The sequence below is a fragment of the Triturus cristatus genome, chromosome 1_2 (assembly GCF_964204655.1).
Source record: "Triturus cristatus chromosome 1_2, aTriCri1.1, whole genome shotgun sequence".
Lineage (NCBI taxonomy): Eukaryota > Metazoa > Chordata > Amphibia > Caudata > Salamandridae > Triturus > Triturus cristatus.
In genome coordinates, this window is record NC_140580.1 from 177,899,886 (window position 1) to 177,916,253 (window position 16,368).

Here is a 16,368-nt window from a genome sequence, read left to right on the forward strand (position 1 = left end):
GGTTTTCCCCAAGAGCTGGGAGCTCTTGTCTTCCTTTGCTTAAAATGTCTTGCTCTGCTTTGCTTGAAGTATCTTATTCTATTTTACCTATATGAAATGTCATGTTATGTTTAACCATTGTTCTCTTTACTTTTGCATTTAAAAGATTTTGTATTGTATTTGCAGGAATGCTTGCTCTAAGAGTAAACGTGAGTGTTCCTAGGTAACATTTTCCTTGGTGTAACTTGTTTCCCATGATGCATTTATAGATGTGTTTTCTCTCTCTCTCTGTCAGTACATTAATTGAGATACAGAGAATATTATGACAGCTGTATGATTATCTGGATTCTGTATTTTGTACTTTATGTCTCTATTCTGCGGTTTCTTTGAAGTTGCATCTTCTCATTAAACTGCCACTGTATTCTGCCTCCAATTCCATGTCTCATATGTCTGTTTTCTTCATTTTTGGAGCAAGCGTTCCTAGGCACCCCGGCTCAAATTAAGGTGCCCCTTTTGTCCCTGACTCACTCTCCTGCTCAGTTCTGTGGTGGCTCCCGGGGATCTGGGGACCGCCCCTAGCTTTCTTGACCCATAATAGATCTTCCCTCCAACAGCCTCTCTTGCAAGTCCTGTATTGTTGGTTTGTTGCCCCTGCCCCCCTTTCCACTGCCCTCCATAGTCTGTTGTGCTTCCACGGCCCTTCCTGCCTGCTCAGTGTGGTTAAATTGTTGCCTTTGCACCCTCCTACCTGCCTTCAATTTTCAGAGTCCGTGCCCCTGGCCTCTGCCTCTCAACAGTATCCTAATGAACAACTAGATTGCTAACATTCTATATTTATTACAAAAGTGTGGAACGCCTGACATCATCTTGATGTAATCAAAACTGTAATACCTAGAGCATTTCCTTTAGAAATTACATATATGAGAGGGTCTTATTGGCATCAAAATTATGGTTAGTGCTCTAAAAGACTAAAATAAGGACATATTTTCTGAGTTTTCAAATAGCGACAAAGCACTTTTAAATTATTTGTTATCTTTATGTTTTTTTATCCAGTTGACCACTTGATTAAATGTTGCACTTAGGGGAGAGGATGTGGTGTTACTTCCAGAACTGCAGACTTTGCAACTGGGGAACCAGGTTGAAGTTTCTGCTTCAACTCGACATTCTGTGATTCTGGTCAAATCACTTAGTCTCCCCATGTCTACAACCAAAATGAATTTGTTCTTGTGTGATGTAACCAATGCTCATGTAAAGCACTCCAATACCTGACAAGTCTGCACTATATAACACTGCAAAAACACAAAATAATAAGTGTTTTGCACACTTCTGTCATTGGGCTATATTTGGGCTACATCTGGGTGATTTTGGGCTACATTTGGGCTCTTTTGTCTCCGGTGGCCATCTTGGGAGATTTATTTGTTATGAAGTTTCCTAATTTCCTCATGTACTGCAGTCTCCTCAGTAGGAAATGCTTTCAGTTTTTTACTTTGATTCCATCATGAAGGTATTCAGATATGTCACACATTTGCCATAAATTCTGAATGTTAGCACTCTAGTTGCTCATTAGATCACTGTAGTAAAACTACTGCACTATGGAAGTCTGCTCCTGGTATTAAAAGTGCATGTTTCAGTCTGCATGTCAGAATTTTTTAATGAAATAGAAGAGGATTTGAGAAGTCACTCAAAATGTGCCCTCATTTTCTTTCTTCAGCATTAATCATAATTTCTATGGCAAAATGAACCTCCTCATCGTGTTCCTTTTTAAATTAAATGTTTTAAGTGTTACCAGTTTATTCCAATCAAGATGGCTTCACGTGTGCCATACGTTTGTCATAATGAAGACAGTAAGCGCTCTAGTTGTTTTTAAGAACATTCTGGGACATTCTGTCATTGGGCTATACTTGGGCTACATCTGGGTGATATTTGGGCTACATTTGGGCTCTTTTGTCTCTGGTGGCCATCTTGGGAGACTTATTTGTTATGAAGTTTCCTAATTTCCTCATTTACTGCAGTCTCCTCAGTAGGAAATACTTTCAGTTTTTTACTTTGATTCCATCAAGAAGGCATTCAGATGTGTCACACATTTGCCATAAATTCAGAATGTTAGCACTCTTTTTGCTCATTAGATCACTGTAGTAAAGCTACTGCTCACCAGGGAAAACTGCTGCTGGTATTGAAAGTGCATGTTTCAGTCTGCATGTCAGAATTTTTTAATGAAATAGAAGAGGATTTGAGAAGTCACTCAAAATGTGCCCTAATTTTTCTTTCTGCAGCACTAATCATACTTTTTATGGAAAAATGAACCCCCTCATTTTGTTCCTTTTTAAATTAAATGTTTTAAGAGTTACCACTTTAATCCAAGCAAGATGGCTTCAGGTGTGCCATACGTTTATCATAAGTAGGACTGTTAGCGCTCTAGTAGTTCTTTGGAACACTCTGGGAAGCTGCAGTAGAACACAAAGGAATCAACTGACAGTCTCTGCCCTTGTTGGATGTACATGTTTTACTGAGAATGTCAGACTTCATTCTCACATGACTGAGAAAGATAATGTGAATTTACAGAAAATAAGCTCTCAGTTTAGCCTATAGATCACCTTCCAAACCTCTGTGGTAAAAGCATGAGAAAATATTTTTCTCTCAATCATGATATCCCAGCAGAAGGCTTTTTCACATGGTGAAATCACCTTAGAACATACCACAATTCCTAAAATGAGTATGGTACCATCAACAAATGATTTATAATGTAACTAAAGTCTTAAAACCTTCTATTAACTGCAATGCTTTTTAATGAGGTGCTATCATGTATATTGGTCCCAAGATGGCTGCCAACACTTCTTGGATGAAGTGCTGACAGCCAATCAGATCTCAGGATGAGATGTGTGGTTAGGCTCCGCCCACATATATATATGCTTTTAAATGCTATTTTCTCAGGAAATACTGAACAGATTTACACCAGACCTGCAAAAGGCACTTCCTTGACCTTATGGCTACCTCTCTGCCAAATTTCAAGTAATTCTGTTCAGCCGTTCGGGCTGTAGCTGTGTCTAAAGGTCCCATGGAAAAATGCATGGGGAAAACGCGTTTTGGGACCCCCTTTTTTCTCGGCCCCTGCTTGACGAATCCCCCCGAGACTTTCAGGGTAGGAGCGGAGCGTAGCGCCCCACCTATTTTGAAAATTTCGCGAGGATTCGTCGACCGGCGCCAAAGTTATTCCAAATAGAATGTTGCGGATTTCCTATGGAAACAGGGTCCTAACTATAACTACCTACTGGCGACCGCCAGTAGGTAATATATATATATATATATATTCACTGAAAAAACCATAGGTTTCACACATGTTATAGTTAGCTGGACATTTTACTGATAAAAAACCAATGAAATTCCCCCGTTATAGTTACTGTAGGCAACTATAACTCACGCGACCGCAATCCTCTGCTGATGCTAATACTGTATTTAGACACTTATTTGCCCATGTCTTCTTCCATTAAATTTTAGCTATACATATATTACAAATATTTTTTTTTCATAAAGACACATATGTCATCAGCAGAGGATTACGGTCGCGTGAGTTATAGTTGCCTACAGTAACTATAACGGGGGAATTTCATTGGTTTTTTATCAGTAAAATGTCCAGCTAACTATAACATGTGTGAAACCTATGGTTTTTTCAGTGAATTTGTACGGTTTTTTAAATGCTAAGTTACTTTACGCCATTTGTGGCGTGCGCGCCCACTTAACGCATTTCGTTCCATGCGCGCACGGTGCGCTTCGCGCACCGTGCGCGCACAGTGAGCACGCGGTGCGCTTCGCGCACCGCGTGCCCACATTACGCTAGATGGGCCATGAACGCACGATGCGCTTCGCGCACCGTGCGCACATGGAGGACATATGAAGAGCAAAGTCTTAAATCTGCTTTTCATTTTTTTTTTTTTATTTTTTTTACCGTACGCTTACCGTAAGCTTACGGTACGCGTACCCCGTGATTTTTTTTAAAATCAATAAATGTTTTTTTTGTACTTTTCTGTCCTTCTTTGACCCCCTTACAAATGTTAGGGGGTCTGTAACTCTCCTCATTGCCCCCTTTCCTTGTTTTCTCTGTTTTTTTTCTGAGTGAAACACACAAAATGGCGGCCGCCGCTTCCTGGTTTCGGCCGATTCGAATGTTTACTAAGATCTATGGGCCAATCAGAATCTCCTTCGCGCACGCCATGTTTCTTCCGTACGCTTACCGTAAGCTTACCGTACGCGTACCCCGTGATTTTTTTTAAAAATCAATAAATGTTTGTTTTGTACTTTACAGTCCTTCTTTGACCCCCTCACAAATGTAAGGGGGTCTGTAACTCTCCTCATTGCCCCCTTTTCTTGTTTTCACTCTTTTTTTTTCAGAGTGAAACACAGAAAATGGCGGCCGCCGCTTCCTGGTTTCGGCCGATTCGAATGTTTACTAAGATCTAAGAGCCAATCAGAATCGCGCTCGCGCACGCCACCGTACGCTTACCGTAAGCGTACGGTAAGCGTACCGTAAGCGGGCTCAGATATATATATTGATTTAAAGGCTATTTTCTCAGAATCTACTGAACAGATTTACACCAAACCTACAAAAGGCACTTCCTTGACCTAGGGACTACCTCTCTGCCAAATTTTGAGTAATTCTGTTCAGCCGTTCGGGCTGTAGCTCGTTCTAAAGGTCCTATGGAAAAATGCATGGGAAAAACGCGTTTTGGGACCCCCCTTTTATCTCAGCCCCCGCTTGACGGATCCCCCCGAGACTTTCAGGGTAGGAGCGGAGCGTAGCGCCCCACCTATTTTGAGAAATTCGCGAGGATTCGTCGACCGGCGCCAAAGTTATTCAAAATAGAATGTTGAGGTTTTCCTATGGAAACGTGGTCCTAACTATAACTACCTACTGGCGACCGCCAGTAGGTAATATATATATATATATATATATATATATATATATATATATATACATATGGCCCGGTCCTCCATTAACAAAAAGTGGTCTGAAGAGATAGTGGCCTGGTACAGGTATATTGACGACCTCTTCCTAATTTGGAAGGGGTCAGTATCCTCGGCTGAGGAATATATATCACATCTGAACTTAAATGATGTAAACCTCAAATTCACAGGAGAGATTAGTTCAGTGGCAGTGGACTATCTCGACCCGAGGGTTTGCATACAAGGAGGAAAGTTGCTCATATTAGTTTTTCGCAAATCCACGGCAATTCAACGTTGCACCCTGCCAGTAGCCATTCGATTGGTTTAAAAAATAGCATACCATATGGAGAATTACTGAGGCTAAAACGTAATTGTTCAAGAGATTGTGATTTTAAAGTGGCTGCCAGGGAAAGCATATGTAGATTCATGGCAAGGGGATACGACACTGAACTGCTAGAAAAAACCTTGAGTAAAGTGGAGAATATCCAAAGAAATAGCCTAGTGCAAACCCAAGAGAACACTAAAAAGACAAATAAGTTGAATGATGGTAAATTTCACCTGATTACAACGTACTCGGAAGATGCAAATCTGCTAAGAAATATCCTACGTAGGAACTGGCATGTATTAAAAACAGATATGATTATAGGGATGGATATCCCCCCAGCTCCACAGATTACGTATAGGAAGGCCAGATCCCACAGAGATAAATTGGTCCATAGTCACCTTGAAGTTACATCTGAAAAACAAGGGACTTTCGGGGAAATGAAAGGATTTTATCCTTGCGGAAAGTGCAAGGCCTGTACCAACAGCAAGAGAGTGCTGTCGTATGAGATTGTAGGACAAAAGAAACGTAAGGTGATTACGAAATTCATGACATGCCAGACAACCCATTCTGTCTATTGCTTGATCTGCCCTTGCGGCCTCAAGTACATAGGCAGTACCATACACAGTGTGAAGATACACGTATTTGAACATATGCAGCGTATTGCCAATAAAGGTCTAAGTTACCCTGTTGCCCAACATTTTGCTATCAAACACAAGAGCAACAGGGATTTACTACAGTTTTTTAGCATTGACCACGTCCCAATTCATAGTAGAGGAGTAGACAGGGTATTGAGACTCAGGAGATTGGAATCCCGATATATTATTGACCTACAAACGAAGAGTCCCAAAGGTCTTAATAGCGGGGAAGAATTGGTGGTACATTTGGGTACTTAATGATAAGAATATGATCAAGTTGAACCTGTATAATGAAATGTTTTTATCTCAGTCTGACAATTGAGCATGATTGCGTAGAAAGGGCAAGCCGATCCACGGCGAGATATTACTCTGGATGACCATTGGGTGTGCCGAAATACGGCATGATGTACATTTTAAAGGTGATGAAATTTCATATTATGAGATGCACTTGAATCATGACAACTGAATTGTTTAATGGTCAGTGGTTTAACATGTACGCAGCCTATATGACTAGCGCACATATGAAGCAGGTATGAAAGTACAGTCTTAAAATGGCGCTGATTCTCGGGTCTATAAAATGAGTCAGTTTTCTGTTTTCTCACTTACGATGATGCGGAGAAAATACAGTTATTTTTTATGCCGATACACGACTTGATGTACACTGCCAAAGGGTTGTATCCAGTATGTTGGATATAAATGTCATCTTACAAGGTCAGTTTGAATGAAAAGTAAAAAATCTTTTGTGGTTTCGCTGTCGGCATAACATGTCAATTGACATTAGTTAGCAATGTAATAACGTGAATGTTGTCACACGGTTTACCGAGTTAATTGCATAACTTCGAGTATAAAGTTGTAAATAGGCATACTATGGGAAATTGGCCCATGTCGGTAGCTCTATATGACCTTAAGATGGCGCCGATATTCGGCAATGAAATTTTAGCCCGTTTTCACTTGCAATGCTCTGGGATATTTAAATGTGGCGCCTTCCAGTGTGATGTATAAACACTGAGGAAGGATTTTTCCGAAATGCGTTTGTTACGAAAATAAATTTGGTAAAGCCACCCCCGTGAGTGCTGTTACTTTCTGTTTGGAGTGTGGAGGAGAGTTTTGGAGCATTATATATATATATATATACATATATTCAAAGCTCCAAAGTTGCCCGCAGGCAAGGTCGCACTCCCCAGCGGCTTGTCACGAGCATATTTCTCGCAGCAACTTTTCAGGGTAAAAGCAGCACTCCGTCCTTCTGTAATTACAGTCCTCGTGTCGAGAGTATTAGAGCCTGACGCGTTTCTGGGCTAATGCCCTCTTCAGAGGCTCGACAGGAGATTTGTGCAGTAGACACGCCCACACCATTATACTTAACCGCCCTCAGATGAGCTTCTCTCAGGTGAATCCATGCAATGTCTTATGGGATAAGTAGTGCGTGTCAGCCACAATAATTTTACTGTTGCAGATGCCCTGGATGGGCCCGAAGGGGCGGGTGAGCCATAGATACCCTGCTGCTGGTCCATTAACAGGTCTCAGAAAGTTCAGAGTCTCATGGCCCCCTTAGACATGGGGTGGTGCGATCCTTCGCGGCCAGGCCGCCGCGTAAATATTCAAAGCTCCAAAGTTGCCCGCAGGCAAGGTCGCACTCCCCAGCGGTTTGTCACGAGCATATTTCTCGCAGCAACTTTTCAGGGTAAAAGCAGCACTCCGTCCTTCTGTAATTACAGTCCTCGTGTCGACAGTATTAGAGCCTGACGCGTTTCTGGGCTAATGCCCTCTTCAGAGGCTCGACAGGAGATTTGTGCAGTAGACACGCCCACACCTTTATACTTAACCACCCTCAGGATGAGCTTCTCTCAGGTGAATCCATGCAATGTCTTATGGGATAAGTAGTGCGTGTCAGCCACAATAATTTTACTGTTGCAGATGCCCTGGATGGGCCCGAAGGGGCGGGTGAGCCATAGATCCCCTGCTGCTGGTCCATTAACAGGTCTCAGAAAGTTCCGAGTCTCATGGCCCCCTTAGACATGGGGTGGTGCGATCCTTTACGGCCGGGCCGCCGCGTAAATATTCAAAGCTCCAAAGTTGCCCGCAGGCAAGGTCGCACTCCCCAGTGGCTTGTCACGAGCATATTTCTCGCAGCAAATTTTCAGGGTAAAAGCAGCACTCCGTCCTTCTGTAATTACAGTCCTCGTGTCGACAGTTTTAGAGCCTGACGCGTTTCTGGGCTAATGCCCTCTTCAGAGGCTCGACAGGAGATTTGTGCAGTAGACACGCCCACACCTTTATACTTAACCGCCCTCAGATGAGCTTCTCTCAGGTGAATCCATGCAATGTCTTATGGGATAAGTAGTGCGTGTCAGCCACAATAATTTTACGTGTCTACTGCACAAACGCGTCAGGCTCTAATACTGTTGACACGGGGACTGTAATTACAGGACGGAGTGCTGCTTTTACCCTGAAAAGTTGCTGCGAGAAATATGCTCGTGACAAGCCGCTGGGGAGTGCGACCTTGCCTGCGGGCAACTTTGGAGCTTTGAATATATACATATATATAGATATATTTATATGTACTTATTATGGTTACTATCTGGCTATGTATTTCGGACTTTATTTTAAATTCAATAAATCATTCTTAAAGTCAAAAATGTAATTTGCTAAATTGAGATTAGCAGGAACTCACTTTGGTTACCATAATCACAGATACTGAATAGAACATCACGTAATAACAGGTTCAAGGTAATATCAAGGGGTGTATCATGATGTGCTACAGTAACTCAGCAGCTACTTCCAGCACTCCAGCTGTTATACTGAATAATTTACTCTTGGCTCAGACGTCCATCCAGGTAGGGGCCCAACACCTAGTTGATTGTAAGTTTGCTGACCCCAGGGAGCATGCAAAGGAGGCACATATTTTTCTGCAACTGCAATGTGTAAAGTTTGTTATTTAACCCAAAATTTCTCACTAGATTAGGATGTTAATTTTAAGAAAATCTAAAACATATATACTGTGGATTCTTATGTCTCTCCATTCATGGTGAAAGGAGTTCAGAGCTCATTAACAATTAAACAAACCTGGAAGATCCCCCAAAAGACTACGCATTGCCTAGGAAACACCATCCTCATGTGATGCACAGTTGATCAAAGGGTAGCAGTCCGCAAGGTTCTTTTTCTGAAGTTGGTAAGTTGGCAATAAGCCTGAACTTGGCCAGAGAATCTCGGGGATCTAAACCTGGGACGTATTTTGCAGAAAACTGTAAAAAGAACGTCACTACTGTGGGATGTTCCTGTCTGTTAAATAACTTTTATTTGGTTGCTGGGTGTCTGCAATCGAAGTTTAATATTATCTGTAATTTAGTAGCACGTGTAATATGTTGCCTATTTAAGTTTGCTGTGGAGAGGTCTTTGTTCGCTAGTGCTCATCGATGGGTTAGTGTATGAGCTGCAGAATGTGGAAATTATCACTTTAATTGTATAATATCTTTAGGTAACACATGCACTTTCATTCTCCCTCACTTTATATAGTGCAATACCTATGTAAATTGTAGAAATATTTTGTAACTAGTTCATTTTACTGTATTATCAAACATTGATACGTACATAATGTGGAAACGTTAAGGCCAGTCACAGCTGATCAGTAGGACCTGAAATTTTACAAAGCAGCTACGTTTACTGTATAATAAAGGTTTTCATCCAATGGTAACATTATTTGAAAAGAGAGATACACATTTCATAAGCCTACTGTGAATTGAAGACTCTACATTCAGTGCCAAATACAGTGACCAAACAACAAATGATCCGAAACAAAATACTTTCATCATAGTAAACCTTCTCAGGCTACTCATAATCTCCACAATCTGGAAGTTAACATCTGCCTGTTATTTGCTAAGCATTTTCTGGAGGATGTTGCCTTTCCTGGCCAACTCTTGCTGGAACACTCAAATAAACACATTGATTACATTCTGGTTGATTTATTGTAATTCCTTTTATGTTGATCTTCCCGGCTACCTGAACAAAGACTTTGACGCATCAGTCCGTCATATTCTGGGCCTAAGTAAGCATACACAAATGTATCCTTACCTTGGTCTACTCCTTTGGCTAACTGTTCATTAATTCAGCCTGCTGGAGTCGATAGGCATCGAGCAATACGCCAGATTCTGCCACGCAGTTAAGGGGATGCATCGATCCCCTGATGCTGCAGCAGCAGCGATACATTGTCTGATGCATTAATCTCTGGAGGCATAGCACTGGTCCCGAGGTGATGCACCGATTTTACTCCTGCAACCGTGTCGATGTGCTGGTTCTGCTACAACAGACAAGAGATTAATCAGAATCCGTGTTGCAAGTATCTGGGCCACGTCCAGTGAGCAAGGCACAGGAGCAGGGGTAGAGACTTTGATATCCCTGAGTCTCAAGCAACAGGAGGCAAGCCAACAAGTCCCTTGGAGATCTGTTGGAGGGAAGGCAGAGTCCAGTTCTCCTTCAGCAGAGAGAGCTGCAGGCAGCAGGGCAACAAAAGGAAAAGCAGGCCTTCCAGATCAGCAGTCCAATTGAGTTTTTAAGCCGCACAGCAGTTCCTCTGACAGAGCTACAGTTGCTAGTCCAATAGAGTCAGATTTTAGGGGGTCAGAGACCTAGCAGTTATACCCAAAAAGTGATTTTGATGTGGGGGTGACTTCAAAGCAGCTCTCTGAAGTACACAAGTATCCCTTTCAACCCAGTCCTGTCTGAAAGGGTATCCGTGAGTGCTAATCAGTCCTTTGTGAAAGGGACAGGACACTGCATATTCAAGTGAAGTATTAGCCTCTACCTTCCATCCTGCCCAGGCAAGGCTATCAGAATGCAAATGTATGTAGATGGGCACTCAGACACACCTATCCTTCCTGTGGCTGTCTAGAGGGAATGCACACAGTGCAGCTGTCACCCCAAGACATGTATTGGAGACAGGCTGTCAGGCACACAGAGCAGCATGTGCAGAGAAATATCAATTTTCTAAAAGTGCTAGTTCTAAAACAGTAATGTTCTATCCAACTTCATCGGTGAAGAACATTTATCATTACAAATCTAAAGATATGAAACATGAAAACGCTACTCCTCTCTGATCAGGAATCACAGCTTAAAAGTGTATTAATGAATTCCCAAATGCTAGCACATGAAAGGGGTAGGCCTCACTGAAGTGAAAAACTAATTTAAATGTAAAACTTAAAAAGTACATACCTTTTATGTACACAGCACCCTACCCGTAGGGCTACCTAGGGCCTACCATAGGGTGTGACTTGTGTAATAAGAGGGAAGTCAAATTAGCAGCAAACTGCACACACTAGTCCTGCAATGGCAGGCCTGAGACAAGTTTGAATGGCTACATGTGTGTGGCACAATCAGTGATGCAGGCCCACAAGTAGCATTGAATTTACAGGCCCTGGATATAAGGTATGCCACTTTACAAGGGACTTACAAGTAAATTAAATAGGCCAAAAATGTGTAAACCAATTATACCATGTTTAGAGAAGAGAGCACATGCACTTTAGCACTTTTTAGCAGTGGTAAAGTGCTCAGAGTCCTGAAGTCAACAAAAACAAGGTCAGGGCAAAAGGAGGAGGGAGGCAAATAGTGAGAGGTGACCTTCAGAGAGGGCCATTTTCCAACTCTTCAAAGATTTCCACAAGATTAATTTATGACAAATCTAATAACAGCTACATGTCCTCTCTCTTCACTAAATACATTCCATCTAGGACTTTAAAATCTGTCTCTCTTCATTTAGTCACTGTGCTTATGCTTAGAGGAGCTAGACTGGGTGGCACAAATGCATCCTTCATTCATGAATTCTCCTACTCGTTACTTCATTTGTCCATCCATCTTTTCAATTGGTCATTCACTCCTCCATCCATTGATGCACTCATTGAATCACTTATTCATCCATCCACAAGTTGCCTGGATATATTATATTGAAAAAATACAAAATAAATCAGTTATGTTTTTTGATATTTTTTATTATTACTAAAATATGCTCAGTTCGAAAAGACTACTTTTCACAGGAAGAAGCAGTACGCGCTTTATCAGAATTTGGTGTCAGGGTGCCTAAGAAATTGTAGAGTATGGTATACTGAATTCACCTTGAACCTGGGAACCTGATGAGGATGGTATAATGAATTCTTATTTAACTCTAGTCACTCTGATGTAATCCACTCCAGTGTTAGGTAAAGGCAGGTGCCCTTGAATGTGGTTGTGCTACTTCAATTTTGAAAAGTACCTTTGTCATGCATAATACAGAGAGTAATCATGATGGAAGAGCAAAGACAGACCTGGAAACTTTTTACAAATGAGCTTGATAATTATGAACCCTGTGCAAACTTCTCTATTAGCACTGGCATAAATTATAAGTTGTGACTATATCTCAGCTGGTAATTATAGAGCTGCAGAAACCAGCACGCTAACACGGATAGTCGAGCCAAAGGTTTGGCTTGGATCTAAGAGCCCCACCACAAGCTGAGCGAAAAACAGATTTGACAAGTAAATTGGGCTGCACGCTCCTAGTAAAACTATGATAACTACTCTTCAAGGATAAAAAAAGTGTATATCTTTAACTTGCCGGACCATTTCACTTCAGTGCACTAGATTGGATCACTGCATTGAGCGGTGATTATTATTTTTTAATATGAAGGTAGAAACAGTTATGCATCCTGCAACCCACCCTGTCATTAGCGAAAGTAAAACAAGACCGCTGTCATGTGAACCCTATGTTTGGTCTAGCTTGTTATTATTGTTGGAAAAATATTATGTGATGAATTTGATGAGCTAGACACAATGAAACGCATTATTTGTCAAGACTCCTAATTTAGTCACTTTGGGAAGTTGAGTATAAATCCAGGTTTTCTGGTTTCATGTTGCACTCTTAAGCCACTGGATGGTTATCTCTTCACTCCCCTATTTAGCAGGTAGAGAGAGTCCACCCTGATGGCTTAGCTCGTTATTTACTTAAGGATTCAAGAGGATGATCAGCTGAGCCAGCCATTTCAGTGGCGTGCCCAGTTCTAGGTAATTACCAGGGGCTGTATTATGTATGTGGCGCATTTTCCTGGTTAGAGCTGGGCGCACCTTTCAAAAGGTGCACCCAGCTCTAACCAGGAAAATGTGCTGCATTACGGTGAATGCGCATTCATGTGAAAAATGGAGCAGCTGCTTTAAAGCCGCTCCGTGTTTTCACAGTGCAGATGGCCACCTGCTTGTGCTTTTAAAGGGCATTAGAGATCCCCTTGCAGGCAGGTGCAGTGAGTTACTACATCTGCTGCAAGGGGATGTCTGGTGGTCCACTGGACCCCATTTCCCCACTCCAGAGGGCTGCTATCAGGGGGCACACTGACAGCTTTTTGTGCCTCTGTGCCCGCGTCAATAATACGCCACTGGAGTCAAGCTATCCTGGCTGATGACGGCTGATAGCCAGAAACCGGTCCTAGGATGCTTGATTCCGGTCCAGGGAAGACATGGCTTGGCAGTTCGGGCTGGACTGTTCCCATGAGGCACAGGGTCAAGACTGATTTGCATATGGCCATGTCTAAACTGGGGTGGTGTAGTGGGCAAAAGAACGATGGATTTAACCCAGATCTCTTGACTGGGGGAGAATGTCTGCATTGTCAGCATTCCGTCCATCATTTGTTTGTTGTAACGCTTTTCGCCCTAAGTGGGATGGGTATTTCCAGACGTGGGACCCGTGCTCACTACGCCACTGGAGTCAAGCTATCCTGGCTGATGACGGCTGATAGCCAGAAACCGGTCCTAGGATGCTTGATTCCGGTCCAGGGAAGACATGGCTTGGCAGTTCGGGCTGGACTGTTCCCATGAGGCACAGGGTCAAGACTGATTTGCATATGGCCATGTCTAAACTGGGGTGGTGTAGTGGGCAAAAGAACGATGGATTTAACCCAGATCTCTTGACTGGGGGAGAATGTCTGCATTGTCAGCATTCCGTCCATCATTTGTTTGTTGTAACGCGTCAAGAATACGGCATGGGCGCAAAGGCAAAGGGACTCCGTTTTTTGCTTGGGGCCACACCCCCATGCATTCAGGGAACGCCCTCTTGAGAAAACACTGGCACTGTATGTGCACCAGCGCTTTCAGTATTACAGAAAGGGATGTACGGGCCATATGATATATTTGGCGCATTTTCCTTGATTGTGTCGTATTCAGCCGCGGCCCTTGGAGGGAGTTCCGTGGGGCGGTAAGGCGGTAAGGCGGGGCGGGGGAGGGGCAGGGTGGGGGGTTCTAAAAACCGGAATATGGATAATTACAGGTAAGTAAACAACTAAATAAATAAAACGAATTTCGTAGCGCGCGCTGCATCGCAAAATTAGAACCCCCCACCCTGCCCCTCCCCCGCCCCGCCTTACCGCCCCACGGAACTCCCTCCACGGGCCGCGGCTGGTCATATTAGTATGAATGTGCTGCCCCGTGGCACCTCTAGGGCACTTCTAAAATACACCCCCAGGTGCGATAAAGCTCCCCCTCTACATTTCACATGAAAACATGCTTTAATTTAATGGGGGAAAGGACTGTTAATTACCGGCACATGTAAATTTTGGTGCAGTGAATACCAAGATATACTTGCTCTTTCCCATTATTTTGGAAAAACTCAGAATTCATGCTATTTATTGCACCTGATAAATTCTGAACTCTACATGTGTCAAATTGTATTGAGCGCGATGAATACCAATATCTCCAGGGCACTTGTATTTAGGCCCAACATAATAGAGTTCTTCAAACTGTGGGGCGCTCCCCCTCCCCTGGGGTAAACAAGGCTGTGTTCCCAGGGGGGCACATATGGCTCAGTTAGAACTTGCAAATGAAAATGGCCTGGAAGCCCTAATCTGTTTATTTACTGCGTTTCTAAACTGTCTACATTTACAAGCAACAGCTGAAGTGCGTAGCAGGGTCAATGGCATGATTTAGAAACAAATTATTCTGTAACTATTTTGCTCTGTTTTTTCAACTGCAGATAAAATAACACACACCTTAAATAAAAATTATTTCAAATGAATACTTATGAAACCTCAATTTGTTAATGCAATCACTACAGATTTATCTGTGTGAGGCCAAAGAGTCACAGAATTGAAAGCTGGTGGGTGCAGCAGGGAAAAGGAGTTTGTGTGTCTATATAGTGCTACAGGTCCCAGCCTGTAATAGAAAGCACTGTGAATGTGACTATGCAAATCATTATCATAAAACTGTACACACAGTAAAAGATAGGCTGCCACAGAATGGTTTAGTCAGAGGCACGGGAATTATGCAGCAGGGGAGGACTAGATTATGCTTGACAAAATTATGCAGCAACAAAAAGCAAATAATGTGGCATAGTCTCCAATACTATTTCTTCATTATTTTGTACTTTTTTCACATGGTAATACTATTTGGGCAAAGATTTTACCTCATTAGTTCCAGTTTAACAACCAAATACAGAAATAAGCAAATGAAAGGTGACCAGTTAACCTTTTTGAAGGGCCTTCCACTGCATGGGAACATATCACCACGTTTTAGTAACTTTTGATCTGTTTGAGCTAGAAACAATTTTGTTTTCTAAAATCTGCAGCTTATGATCCAGATGATGGATTATGTGTCAAATGCGTAAAATCCATAATTATGCGAAAAAAGCCACACGATCATATAATTTCAGTGGCTCTGGGTTTAGTGTTTAAGATTAAACAAGTGCTTTCAAAGCATGTATTTAGTAATAGGTAATCAGACTTACCTAGCGCAAGCATTTTTATAAGTATCCATTAAAAGGACCCTTTCCAGAACTCTACACCCTTATGGCACTTGTCATCATGAAACTTCAAGTGACTACATCAATTAAGGCTTATACTGGGTCCCAAGCAGCCCTTACATTTGGTCATTAACCAATTGCACACATTTACATTTCTTTCAGGTAGCAGGCACCTTGGTCGCTGTCTCACCCTCAGCATCAGCAAGTATCAATATCAACCTGAAATGGAAATTTGCAACTGCACCTCTTTCCTCATGTGATAAAACGACATGTAGTGTTCAGCTGTAAATCTTCAGTTAGGTGGCTTTGCCCTTTATAAAATGATGTTATGTTTTTGGATCAAGAGATGGACAGAGTCTCTCAGCTTAAAAAATATACAAACTTGTACCTTGAATACTTGCACATTCGTTTTGCAACATTAATGTGACAAATTGAAGTAGTAATCTTCAGCAAAGATAACTCGCTCTGGGACTCCACCTGGTGGTCTGATAAATGAGTACCCACTCTCTTCCCTGTAAACCATGCAAAGCAACTTGGAATAGTAATCAACAACCAACATACAATGACCAGCTAAGTAGACACAATCTCCATTTTCTGCTTCCACACGCTCAAGATGCTGTAGAAGATCTTCAAATGACTCCCCACCACCACTTGCAGAACCGTCACTCAAGCCCTCACCGCCAGCAAGCTTATCTACAGGAAAACACTCTATGCTGGAATCAATGCTCAAATTACCAGATGACTCC